The sequence below is a fragment of the Parasteatoda tepidariorum genome, chromosome 9 (genome assembly GCF_982258835.1).
Source record: "Parasteatoda tepidariorum strain Cologne lab strain chromosome 9, Ptep-v5.0, whole genome shotgun sequence".
Lineage (NCBI taxonomy): Eukaryota > Metazoa > Arthropoda > Arachnida > Araneae > Theridiidae > Parasteatoda > Parasteatoda tepidariorum.
The window spans coordinates 47,248,507-47,260,403 of record NC_141763.1 but is presented as its reverse complement, the minus strand read 5'-3'; positions in this window follow the sequence as shown (position 1 = coordinate 47,260,403).

Below are 11,897 nucleotides of genomic sequence, written 5' to 3'. Positions count from 1 at the left end.
CCATAAACGACATAAGAAAAATAAATTAAAAAAAACATTTCATCAAAGCAATATATTATTTAAGCAATAATGAACTTCTACTCACTGTTATAAAAAAATACTTTATTTTCTTATAAAAAACATTAAATTTTCAGAGTTTATTTCTTATTCCCAAAAATTCGTATGAAATTAAATATTTATATATAAAAATATAGGGGTTTTTTTTTCATTAATTTTACTTCATAAAACTTTAAAATATGCAAATTGATGTCTTTAAAATTTTTACATTAAACTTCAATTTTTTTTATTGCTATTACAATTAAGGTGACGTTCCCATTCTTTATTACTAAAAGCATTCCGAAAACAAAAAATCCAAATAAATATTGAAAAAAAATACCTTTTAATTTTACCTTAATCTAAAAATATAACTTCTTAAGAGACATTTGAAATTTTCATTCAAGTACTTAAAAATGTTTCAATCTTCATAATGCATTTGTTTTTTACTCAAATTTATCAATTTCATTTCATATTTTGTTTTTATACTCTTTCATTCAGTTGATAACAAAATATGTTACAATATAAAGATTTAGTTGAATTAAATCATAAAACAGAGTCTTTGCTAGTGTGGATTATATATTTCTTATTCTGTTAATAGATGGCTGCACCAGTTATTTAAAATAAATAATAATAGTTTCTTTTTAGTTAGTGGAGACGTATATCGCCAAAAGATGGCACTGAGATACATTGGAATTTTACTTTTTGTCTGGACTGTCAAATCTAGTGGGAGGGGAGGGGATGTTTGACGGATGCTCCTAAATTAGTGGGAATAGTTTTTTCTTCTTTTTTTTTCTCTCCGTTTTTCCCTCTTACTCCTTTCGGAACACTTAGCAAGGAAAAAAGAATGATTTCTCGTACTTTTTGTATCTAAATTTTTAAGATGTCTCATTTCACATGTTGCTGTCCTTAGATTTTTGCTATGATTTTTCATTAATAAAAGCACTAGCATATTATCTTTTGGTTATAAAATTAATAGATAATGATGTAAAGGATCATTAACTGGAAAATGAACCTTTTATTAATAAAATTATTCTTCATGTTTGTTATACTTTTTTAATTAACATGCATGAGAATTAGTCCACCCACAGCAAATGTTTGTTTCACATCAGTGTATCATAAATATTCATCGTAGAGTTAAAACCTTTGTTTATTTTATTTAAGAAAATATTTCACAATTTTCTCCAATTGAAAACATTTGATGTTGCACGTAGTACTTTCATTTATTATTTATTCATTATTATTATTATTATTTTTTCGTTTTTTTTTTTTTTTTTTTTTTTTGCATTCTTTCTTTTACTGAAATTCGATGAGTCACGAAAAAAATTTCTTTAAATAGTCTATAGTGATTTTATTTCCATAATTTTACTTTTTACTATTATAATAATGCAAACTGAGAAAAAAATCTGATTTAGGAACTTTGGATAAATGTTTTGCTTACTCTTTTCATTATCTATAGTACTCATTGTAACTTTAACAGTAAAACGTATTTCAAACTGTTAAAAAAATTTTAGATTATAACGTTTTATTTATTTATAATTTTTTTATATATATAAAAATCAACTGCACATATAATATTGAAACTTGAAATATGGTTCTTGCTTGAAATATGGATAATTCAGAGATGCTCTCTGTTTCCCTAATTCCCCATCAAGAGAGAAATCATTAACCCTCTGGTGCTGGCGAAGCTGTAGTGATGCCAGCCGACGCCACTTTCCGTCATTATTAACAAATCCAGAGCCGTTTTTAAGGATGGGCCTGGCCCAAGGCATGTGGCAAATGATTGAATTAATACGTTCTTGTAGAAGGGGACTCGAAACTTGATTTCTAAAGGGGTGGTTTGTTTTACTCAATTACTGCACCAGCTATACAATTCTTGGAAAGGGGATTTTTGTATGCCAGCCAACAACAGTAGAACAATACAAATGTTTCTTTCTATACATACATACTAGAACATACTTTATGTTTCTTTTTATTTTTAAAAAATTAAAATTTTTATATGACAGAAAATTTGAATTATGTGTTTCCAATAATACTTGTTTTCTTAAATGTATTGACCACACCTGTTTTTTGAGAAGCAAGTTTAAAAAACGAAATTAGTAAATTGATATTTTTCTTTTATATAAAAATAATACAAAATTATTATTTGTACAATTAAAATAATTATTATGAATATGTAATTATAAATTTAAAATTTTTAAATTTAGCGAATAAAAAAATATTAACGATAATTCTAAATTTATATTGCAAAAATTCATTTATGAAATCAAAATTCATAGCTACTAATAAATATATTATTATTAAATAAAAAAAATTCCTTTACGATGACATTGTTTGCTTAGAAAATATATTATTATTATTGTTAAATGAAATTCTCCCTAGTGTAAATTCAAAGAATAATAATGAAGGAATTATGAGACTGAAACACTAAAAAAAAATTTAAAACAAATACTTCCATGTAAATAGATGGTATAACAGGTGAATGAAAAACTAGTTTTTGTAAGAAAATTATAAAGTAATTTTGTATTGTAAACAACAAAAATTCTATCCCAACCTATCCTTTATAAAAAATTAAAGCTTCAATCTTGATTCAAATTCTTCATTTTTTTTTTCTTTTTAAATTTTCCCACGAAAAATCATCTAGCTTCTCTTTCTCACTCTGTCTACTTTTAACTGAAAAAGATAATTTGGAGTTCAGTAGTACAATTAGTTTTTAAATTTTCATTTTCAATGTGAAAAAAGTGCTTGAACGAAATACTTGAGTAGTGCTTCGAAAACAAAAGGTTTCAGGGCATTGAGCTATTATCCCTTTATATTTTCTTCTTCATACACTTCTTTTTTTTTTGATTTAAAAAAGATTTAATTATTTGTCAATCATGAGCATTGAATATGATGTCTGGCAGGAAATGAATTTTAATGATGTGACAGAAGACTCTCAAAAACCATGAAAAGTACTGTTACCTTAAACTTTCAATACTAATTATGTATTAACGCTTTTATAATAATGTATTTGTTTTTCAACCTTAAAGTAAAATAATTTTTTAAAAATGATTTAAGCTAAAAAATTTTTATACTAAAATTAATCATAAAGGACTCCCAAATAACGACAGGCCCAGGGCCCCGAAAAACATAAAAACGGCTCTGAACAAATCAATGACGACAGTCGAACAGCGGCGCTGCCTCGCCGATCCAGACTTTACTTATGTTCCCTTATAAAGACTTTACTAATAGATGTTTACAGCTAATCTTTTGTTACTTAATTGCTAGCATGTTATCTTGTTATAAATATGTTTTTTGTTGGTTTTTAAATACACTTTTTAAGTTATGATTCTTCATTTGTCGTCAAAGATGCACACAGTTTAAAAGAAAGAGCGACGTCCCTTTTATATATTTTTTCAGACAGTTTAATTACTAATAGAAACATGGTTTTTTTTATTTTTTTAAATACATAAGAAACCGTCTAATAGTTACTAAAAAAATCTGTTAGATTATCGGAATTATATTTCTATTAAAATCCAAAAAAAAGTAGTTTGAAAAAATGTTTTTTTATTTACATTCAAAAATCTATCAATAATTAATTTTGAAAATTAAAGAAATTTACATGTTGAATTACTTATGTTCCCTTATGTTTAAATGATTACAAATAAGTGTAAATTTGGAAAGGCATTGTTTGGAAGTGCGCCGTCAGTCCATGCTTCGCAATGGACACTTGTATCCTTATCTACATTTAGTTTTCTCTATTTCATAACCATAAATTATTATAATTCAAAATATTAAGTTTTTTACTTATTTTGACTTTAATTATTACGAAATAATAAAAAATATTTTGAATGAAAATTCTGCGTCAAAGGGTTTAACCTTCTACTCTTCACCTGACTGTTATCTGCCGTGGAATATTATCTCTTTTGCATTTCTGTGTTTCTTTTGTTATCTATTTTGTATTGCTTACAAAATTAAATGATATCTTTGGAAAGTTCCAGCAAAATATTTTTTTTCAATTTCATTATTATTCTTTAATAACTGGTTTGTTCAAATGTAATTTAAAATTCCTATTGTAAATGAAATCTGCAAATTTAAATATAGAACAGCAATGTTTATATAACGAAAAAACGTTTATTGAAACTGTATTAAAAAAGTTATTTTATTTAGCTCTTTTAAAGTATGTGAATAAGCACAATAAATTAGTCAGCTAAAATGCTTGTTAATTATGGTGTAAGCAAAATATTGATTGCACAGCAAAGATATTGCTTGTATTCAGTATTGTCACCTGGAAGAGTCATTCCACAGTATTTTCAGTTAGGGGTTGAATAAATTCAAATTAATGCAGCGAAAAAGCGAGAAAATTATTACTCTCATGATCATTATCTCCACTATTTTCATTTTATGATCAATAAAAAGCAAGGTCACAGAAAGGGATGTTTTATAATGTATTACATTCTCCTTTTTTCCTGACAACCTTAAATATTTCTATAAAAATTTTAAATAACTACTAACTATTGCTTTTTAATTAAATTGTGATTAACTATTACTCTATTATTTTTCGATAATTACTATTACTTAAAAAATTGCATATAATTTTACTTATTAACTGCTTTTTTAAATAACTATTACTCCACTTAGGCTCCATCATTAAATTCATGCTTGTTTTGTAGAAGGGAAATATGAAGACTGAATCGCAACGAACATTATGGATTTATATCCATGACCATAATGTCCTCGCAATTAGGCCGTTATCTGGTAAAAAATAATATTGCTCTCGGTTTTTTTTCTTTTTCTTGTTTACATGATATGTTACACGATGTACTAAAAACTGAACTCAGTGGCGCGACAGCCCATAGAGGAATATCTAACTCTTCTTCATGTCAAAAGCAATAAACTATGGTATAGTACATAGGTTCTCAACCTTTTTAACGCTGCCGCCCCCATAAGGAGCAAAAAAAAAAATTTTAAACACCCCTTTTGTGAAAATTCAGTTATTTGGAGCATAGGGTGAGCTGAATTATAAGGGGTAACATTTTTAAGCAATATTCTTACGCGTTAACATTGTTTGGTTTTTTTAAAAAAAAATAGTGTGAACGTTAACTCGATACTTTTCTCCCGACAGGTAATCTATTTATTATAATCAAAATAAATACGGTAATGAGAAAACAAACAAAGAAATCTATGCTAAAAAGAGTTATTTAAACTTAATTAGATAATTAAAAAAACATCAAAAATAATTTTTTACACTGAAACGTGGTATCAACCAAGCCTTGGCGAACAAAGAACACGGGGCGCGCTCAAAAGAGCAGAAAATCAGGGTCATGAATCGTGGTTGCCGGGAGAAAAGTGTTGCACCAAGCAGACTCCTCAATTCTGCTTTTAACATGTAAAGTCTATGGCGGGCTTGTCATACTTTGAATCGATTTTTCTTGTTCAAGAATCGGAGTGATCAATTAAAAAAAAATACTAATAATTTTTTCAATCTTTCCTATCCACGAAAATGTAGGTTAATTTTTTTTATCTTTATTACTTTTTGTAATATTGCCTTTGAAACACAAGTCACTTTCTACCTTTGAGTAAGGGAGGAAGGCAACTTCCACCCCCAAGTTCACTAATCTTCTCGGTGGGAGGTCTTGCCCCCTTTTGAAAATCTTTTTCTCTCTCTCTGTTCTTCTGAAGAACTGATATGGGGAACGCTTTAAAAACCGATAGCTTTCTCTTTAGTTATAAGCTTGTAATTTATTATGAAAATTATATTTGCTGATAATTCGTTCATTCTATATACATTTTATTTATTTAGTAGTAATAATTTTCTTGTTTTTATTCATTTTGAGAATGGAATTTATTTTTTAAATACATTATTCCCCTTTTTTTAAACTTTGTTTCTTGTTTTTTAAAGATGTTTCAGAATTAAAAAAATTAGCTGCTGAATAAAGTGAGATTAATTAAAATCGAATAAATGACGTAAAGATCTTCCAATATGCTATAAAGCATCACAAAACCGCCGTTTTCCTTTTTTTTAAAAAAAATATATCGTACACTCATTTGTAGGTTTAAAAAAACATTTACATTAAAAAAAATTTAAAAGGTTCCAATTTTTTCATTCCGTAAATAGTTTTAATTACTCCAATAGCTGGGATAGTATGTTTTTTCACGGTAAGGAAAAAAAAAAACAGCTAGTACACAAGACCACGCATCATCCAAACATGAACAAGCACTTAACCCTGTTTTTAGGGCTTTAATGTAAATACACAAGAACACTAAAGTATTATGAAATTTTCATTTTAATCAGCAAATGAAGAAAAATATGAAAATACACGCATGTATTTTAAAATTCTTTAAAAAAAAAAGGGAAGTAAAAGAACATTAGTGGTCATAATTAATATTCACGAGAGAAAAATACAAACGGTATCAAAATATAATGAATCGATGCTTAGGAACGCAACATTGAAAATATTGAAACCAGTTTGATTGCCAGATGAAATAAAAAGAATGAGAAATGTGATTATTATAAACACCACGAAATTTCATCACGATAAATTAAAAAATAAAAATAAGCTGTAATACTTAGAGTTAAGTTACTCTTTGTTACTTCAGACAGTCAAACTGGTTTTGATGTTTTCAGACCTGATTCCTTAGTTGATTCCCTAATCGGTAATTCCTAATTAATACACTTTTTAAAACTTTTTTTCGCAATATTCTAAAAATATATATTAAGAGTAGTAATTATGCAATATCTTATGTATTTAATAATGAGAAATTTTTCGAATTCATATTAAAAGTGTATAATGTAACTTTTATTCATAATTTTTTGCTAGAACAAAGTATGTAATCAATGTGTTATTTTAATTTCTCTTCCCTGACCCTCTTTTGCCATTCATGGAGAAGAGTTTTAGTAGAAATTTCTATACTGCAAACTTTAATTAGTGTAATTATAGTTAATTAAAATATAAGAAAACTAACCGTCATTAGCATTACATAAAGAGGAAAAACACGAAAACTTCCCAGGGTTAGCCAGCATGCCATCTATATGAATATATCTCCCAGATAACCATAATTTTCTGTATTTTTGTATTTAATAAAATTTTTTAAAGTAAACTTGTCTCAATCTGTTGTTATGTTGTAAGTTTTAATGAAAACCAATAAATGCCTTTTCTTTCAAAAATTTCGTTATCGTACTTTTTTATAAATTAATTTCGATTATTTTGATAAATCTTTATATTAATTACAGTGAGCAGTCTCACAAATCTATGTACTAAAATGTAAAATAACATAGAATTGTTTTATTTTGTTGTTTTTAATGATCCATCGAAATGATCTATTAGAAAAATAAATTTAAACTGTCACTTCAGCTTATTAGTCGAAAATGTTATAATTTATTTTTACGACAGAAATGATGGTATTTTTTATGAATCCTCAAAACTGAAATGAAAGAGTTACATCAATTTTCTTATAATATTACTTCGACGTTTAGAAAATTATAAAGCTTATCAAAGATAGTTTTTAAGGAATTTCTTAGAAATAAGTTATACTTTTGTAAGTTATTTATTTGTCCTTTTATTTACGACATTTACAAATAAAATGCTTTCATTACCCACTTTTACCATCATTCTTTGTTATTAGGGTTATAATAATTTTAAGTTAAAGGCCTAAAATTAAAAATGAAGTTCCTTTATTAAAGTAATCACAAGATATTACTTGATAAAAATTATTTGATAAAATATAAGTACCTTTTAACAAGCAAAAGCTGATAAATAAAATATTTTCGCTTTTTAATAAGTTATGTTTTCCTTTATTCCTTTAAAATAAACTTCATATAAAACTGCGCTTTCAAAATGTGCAGTTTAATAAATTTATACTAAATAACTGCTTTAGATCAATAAGGAATTTCTTTTGTATTATTGTTAAATAATATCTTTGGCGATAAGTTTTTAAAGTAACTATAACTGAGTAGAAATAATGTAAGTAAAAATGATGAATATGAGTTTGTGGGTGAAGTTTTAAATGTATTCGAGCTAAATTATTTGAATAAGTTAAGTGATATAATCGGAATTTAGATCTGTCTTAATATGATTTAAAATTTTGTGATAATTAAATCGAATAATTTTCAATTTTGATGTTTCAATTTGTTTGTGACAAATAACAAATAACCCCGGTGTTTATTTGTTAAGAATCAAATCAAAATAATAAACAATTCAAGATATAATTAGAAAAAGTGCATGTTAAATAAAATGATAAAACTATTCTGAAAATAAATAAAGTCGTTTTAGAGTTAAAAAAAATATTTTTTAAGTTTATCTTAGAAAGAGAAAAAGCATAATATAAGATGAAGAGTGAGTTTCTTCTGATATCTTTTGAAAGCTAGTTGACCCCCGCAGGTTGCAATTCCCCTTCTGTGACAGTGATTAGTTTCGGGTTACTTAACACACGCACCCCCACAAAAAATGTAGGGGAGACAGTGAAACGGGTTTTGGAGGTGCAATATATTTCGTCCCTTTTCGAACCTATCCTTACTGAAGGTTGGAATTGAAATGAAAAGGCCTCCTTAGGTATTCTTTGGCCAAGTGACGTATAATGCGGTTTTCGGAATTTTATGTTATGCAATATTTAATTTAATTATGAGCATACGATTATTTTAAGAAATTTCATATTTAAAATTTTTTATAGTATTTAATTTTTTAATATTTTAGAATTTATACAAGCAGAAATTCAAATTTGAACCATTCGAATTCGTGGCTTCAAAAATTCATCATTTTACAGCTAATATTTTCACGTTCAAAGCAAATAAAAAAATAAATTTAGAGTTAAAATAACTCTTATAAAACTTATTTCCGCATCAATAACACTTTCAGAATATTCCTGATATATTTCACTAAAATGGGCAAATTTTCCTATTTTACTATACCCTTGTTTCTCTACGGGGGCGGTGGGAGTATGCTTAGGGGCAGGGAACTTGTTTTGGGCTGTAGGGGGGCGTTAGATATGTTATGGGCGGTAGGGGGGCAATGAGCATGGTTAGTCATTCAAATTTAGTTTTAAAACTCCCAAATAAAATTATTAAATTAAGATTAATTTAATAAGTAAAATAAATCTTAAATTAATATTAAATGAAAAAATAAGAATATTCGATACATCATTTACACCAGCAATAAGACGAACTTGTACGACACCTTTTCTCCGTTTCGAAACAGTATTGCACAGCGCATAAGTCATTTATTTTTGCCTCTGACTTTTTCAAACCATTTGGCGTATGGTTCTAACTCATTTAAGCCGTTTGGCGAAAATTTGATTCATAAATTTCTTATTTTTGGGAACGGCTTATTTATTTTGAATAAAACTTTATTTATTTATTTATTTATTTTTTTTTTTTTTTTACTATCGAGCAATAAATTTGCGGTTTTATTTTCATCAAATTTAGACTGGCACAGACCTTCGAGAGTTACATACTCATTAGATCTATTTTTAGATTTTAGTGCGGGGTGACTACTGTGTTTGAACTATTGGACGGATAGGCGTCAATTTGATATTCATATTCGCTTAATAACTTTAAATCGAAAGTGCTATGCTGTTTAGTTTTTTTTTTAGAGTAAAATCATTATTAGAACGAGAGGAAATTATTATTATTTTTTTAAAATTCGAGTGTATTCCATTTTTGCTTTATTAGGATCCTCAAAAATATTAGGGGGGTTATTAATACAAAATTAAGATTTTGGCAGACAGCTGCCGTTACTGTTATCGGATTTTCTAAGACTGTCTCCTATAGCTCTGACTCATTCAAGCCATTTGGCGAAATTGAAGTGCATGCTCTTTTAGTAAGAATGTTTGATTTGATCAGTATTTCTTATGATCGTTTTCATTCACTCCTTTCAGTTTTTTCCCAGGTTTCAATTCGATTTCATTATTTCTTTGGCCAGGTACGTGTGTGAATTAGTTTTTCATAGTATATTATTCATTAATTTTGAGAAATAGTTATTTTTTTTTCATCGTTTGCATTTTGTTGCCGCCAACAATGTCATTTAACAAAAAGAAGTGTCGTCAATACAATGCCACTTACTGGAAGTTTGGATTTGTTTAATCACCGTCGAACTCTCAACTACCTATGTGTTTACTTTGTAACAAAGTTTTATCGAATGAGGCCATGAAACCCTCTCGTTTGCAGGAGCATTTGCAAAAATTTCACCCTGACAAACAGAATAAAGACTTGTCATTTTTAAAGAACATCAAGGACAAGTTTCTGAAGGCACCTTCGGTCTCGGGCTTACTAGCAGGGTTGGGTTTTTGCCGTCAAAAACTGGTTTTTGACATGACAGTGGTAAAAATCGTGTTTTTACCGGTAAAAACTGTCAAAAACCTACTGTTTTCTTTTATTTATGGCATATGGTGGACAATATATTATTTTCACATAATTGCCTTTATAAATTAATGTTGTAAATGATTGCTATTGATTTTGCAACTACATACACGTATTCTTATGGAAGGATATACATTCATACAGAAATATTGTAATATACTTATTGAAAATAGTGATACTTACTTTTATCATTATAGCTTGATTTGCAAAGGATTCAAAATTTTGCACTTCTTAATTGTTAGAAATAAACAAACAAACAAAAAAGCTTGGAACTATTAATAAATTCAGGAACTAAAATGAAGAATTTAAAATTTGGCATTTCTTAACCCCTTATTTCCGAAGCGTCACGAAAAAACATCTACATGCAAACTCCGGATAGGTGTTGTTTCGTGACTCTCCAGGTATATAAGGTGGGGAAGGTAGCTTCGCGGTTGTTGGGGTGCATTGGGGGAGGGGAGAAAATAGGATTGTCAGTTAACATCAATTAGTTCCCTCCCTATGCATTGTTGAAAAGTTTTCTCCTAAGGTTGCTATTCTTAACTTTAAAAATTGCAGGCATAGCTCTTAGAGAAAGCGCCAAACACCAAATTTTATCTTCTAATGCAAACTTCACGGAAAGACACTGTTTTAAATCAACAAATGGACGTATCCTGTGTTATAACGAAATGCTTCACAGCCCTTTTTTTTAAAAAATAAATAAATAAATAAATGTTTTTCAGAATTGATGTTAAAGTATTTACAATTATTTAATCAATAAGAATTTATAATTGTGTCAAATTACAATTAAAACTAAAACATAGCGTTTTTTTATTCTTCGCGGGAATTCCTAAGAGCTGCTATACTTTAATAATTCTTTTCTCTTAGCCACAAGAGTTTGTCATAGTGCAACCGTTAAGCAAACTTCGAATAATTATGGAACATATATTAATTTCTTCGGTTTAATAATTTTTCTTTGCATTAACACTTTAAATTTCAAAACGAAATTATAATTTTTTTCATATCACATTATGAAATTTTATTTTTGAAGCAAAAAAAAAAGAAACATTTAATCAACGGCTATGTTCATTTGTGGCAATTTGACTTGTTAAAATCGTGCTAAATATAAGTATATATGAATTTAAAATTTTTTCTTTTAACTGAAATGTAAAATAAACTGTTGCCATGTTGGATTTCCATGTCGAGTTTACTGACAAAATAGCCTAAACTGACGAAACTGTACTTCACTCTAACCACATTAAATATTCGCTATTCATAGGAATAAGAAAGTTGTTTAACTAATTCTGTCAAACATTGATCAACATTTCTTTTACACTTGTTAAAATACATCCGTGGTTAAAAAAAATGAATAAATAAAAGAAAGAAGGAAAAAAAAACACCTTTGTATTAGAAAAAAAAAAAAGCATTTGTAATTAGCGCATACAGAAATTTGTTTGATATTTCAACTTAATTACCTAATACAATTGTTATTCTAAAGTCTTTGCAGGTTATGATGCTTGAGCAATTACCTTATACTTAATTTTTCTTATTAAAA